We start from the raw sequence: 2,901 nt of genomic DNA, 5'->3' as shown, positions 1-2,901 counted from the left end.
CAATATCTCTCTTTTGCAAAGAGCTGCGCATTGGAAAATTCAGGGCTATGCCGTGTAGATGATGGCCTAACAGGAGGCTTTAAAATTTTCTTTCTAGTGTCCTTCGTTTGCGAGAAAAATGCAAAGGTACAAGACAGCTTTTCCTTGCCAATATCTCTCTTTTGCAAAGAGCTACGCTTTGGAAAATTCAGGGCTATACCGTGTAGATATAGCACTAACAGGAGGCTTTAAAATTTTCATTCTAGTGTCCTTCGTTTGGGAGAAAAATCCAATGGTACAAGACAGCTTTTCCTTGCCAATATCTCTCTTTTGCAAAGAGCTGCGCATTGGAAAATTCAGGGCTATGCCGTGTAGATGATGGCCTAACAGGAGGCTTTAAAATTTTCTTTCTAGTGTCCTTCGTTTGGGAGAAAAATGCAAAGGTACAAGACAGCTTTTCCTTGCCAATATCTCTCTTTTGCAAAGAGCTGCGCATTGGAAAATTCAGGGCTATGCCGTGTAGATGATGGCCTAACAGGAGGCTTTAAAATTTTCTTTCTAGTGTCCTTCGTTTGGGAGAAAAATGCAAAGGTACAAGACAGCTTTTCCTTGCCAATATCTCTCTTTTGCAAAGAGCTGCGCATTGGAAAATTCAGGGCTATGCCGTGTAGATGATGGCCTAACAGGAGGCTTTAAAATTTTCTTTCTAGTGTCCTTCGTTTGGGAGAAAAATGCAAAGGTACAAGACAGCTTTTCCTTGCCAATATCTCTCTTTTGCAAAGAGCTGCGCATTGGAAAATTCAGGGCTATGCCGTGTAGATGATGGCCTAACAGGAGGCTTTAAAATTTTCTTTCTAGTGTCCTTCGTTTGCGAGAAAAATGCAAAGGTACAAGACAGCTTTTCCTTGCCAATATCTCTCTTTTGCAAATAGCTGCGCATTGGAAAATTCAGGGCTATGCCGTGTAGATGATGGCCTAACAGGAGGCTTTAAAATTTTCTTTCTAGTGTCCTTCGTTTGCGAGAAAAATGCAAAGGTACAAGACAGCTTTTCCTTGCCAATATCTCTCTTTTGCAAAGAGCTGCGCATTGGAAAATTCAGGGCTATGCCGTGTAGATGATGGCCTAACAGGAGGCTTTAAAATTTTCTTTCTAGTGTCCTTCGTTTGGGAGAAAAATGCAAAGGTACAAGACAGGTTTTCCTTGCCAATATCTCTCTTTTGCAAAGAGCTGCGCATTGGAAAATTCAGGGCTATGCCGTGTAGATGATGGCCTAACAGGAGGCTTTAAAATTTTCTTTCTAGTGTCCTTCGTTTGGGAGAAAAATGCAAAGGTACAAGACAGCTTTTCCTTGCCAATATCTCTCTTTTGCAAAGAGCTGCGCATTGGAAAATTCAGGGCTATGCCGTGTAGATGATGGCCTAACAGGAGGCTTTAACATTTTCTTTCTAGTGTCCTTCGTTTGGGAGAAAAATGCAAAGGTACAAGACAGCTTTTCCTTGCCAATATCTCTCTTTTGCAAAGAGCTGCGCATTGGAAAATTCAGGGCTATGCCGTGTAGATGATGGCCTAACAGGAGGCTTTAAAATTTTCTTTCTAGTGTCCTTCGTTTGGGAGAAAAATGCAAAGGTACAAGACAGCTTTTCCTTGCCAATATCTCTCTTTTGCAAAGAGCTGCGCATTGGAAAATTCAGGGCTATGCCGTGTAGATGGTGGCCTAACAGGAGGCTTTAAAATTTTCTTTCTAGTGTCCTTCGTTTGCGAGAAAAATGCAAAGGTACAAGACAGCTTTTCCTTGCCAATATCTCTCTTTTGCAAAGAGCTACGCATTGGAAAATTCAGGGCTATACCGTGTAGATATAGCACTAACAGGAGGCTTTAAAATTTTCATTCTAGTGTCCTTCGTTTGGGAGAAAAATCCAATGGTACAAGACAGCTTTTCCTTGCCAATATCTCTCTTTTGCAAAGAGCTGCGCATTGGAAAATTCAGGGCTATGCCGTGTAGATGATGGCCTAACAGGAGGCTTTAAAATTTTCTTTCTAGTGTCCTTCGTTTGGGAGAAAAATGCAAAGGTACAAGACAGCTTTTCCTTGCCAATATCTCTCTTTTGCAAAGAGCTGCGCATTGGAAAATTCAGGGCTATGCCGTGTAGATGATGGCCTAACAGGAGGCTTTAAAATTTTCTTTCTAGTGTCCTTCGTTTGGGAGAAAAATGCAAAGGTACAAGACAGCTTTTCCTTGCCAATATCTCTCTTTTGCAAAGAGCTGCGCATTGGAAAATTCAGGGCTATGCCGTGTAGATGATGGCCTAACAGGAGGCTTTAAAATTTTCTTTCTAGTGTCCTTCGTTTGCGAGAAAAATGCAAAGGTACAAGACAGCTTTTCCTTGCCAATATCTCTCTTTTGCAAAGAGCTACGCTTTGGAAAATTCAGGGCTATACCGTGTAGATATAGCACTAACAGGAGGCTTTAAAATTTTCATTCTAGTGTCCTTCGTTTGGGAGAAAAATCCAATGGTACAAGACAGCTTTTCCTTGCCAATATCTCTCTTTTGCAAAGAGCTGCGCATTGGAAAATTCAGGGCTATGCCGTGTAGATGATGGCCTAACAGGAGGCTTTAAAATTTTCTTTCTAGTGTCCTTCGTTTGGGAGAAAAATGCAAAGGTACAAGACAGCCTTTCCTTGCCAATATCTCTCTTTTGCAAAGAGCTGCGCATTGGAAAATTCAGGGCTATGCCGTGTAGATGATGGTCTAACAGGAGGCTTTAAAATTTTCTTTCTAGTGTCCTTCGTTTGGGAGAAAAATGCAAAGGTACAAGACAGCTTTTCCTTGCCAATATCTCTCTTTTGCAAAGAGCTGCGCATTGGAAAATTCAGGGCTATGCCGTGTAGATGATGGCCTAACAGGAGGCTTTAAAATTTT

The sequence above is a fragment of the Pseudophryne corroboree genome, chromosome 3 (genome assembly GCF_028390025.1).
Source record: "Pseudophryne corroboree isolate aPseCor3 chromosome 3, aPseCor3.hap2, whole genome shotgun sequence".
NCBI classification, from domain to species: domain Eukaryota; kingdom Metazoa; phylum Chordata; class Amphibia; order Anura; family Myobatrachidae; genus Pseudophryne; species Pseudophryne corroboree.
Note: the sequence above shows the minus strand (reverse complement) of the source record.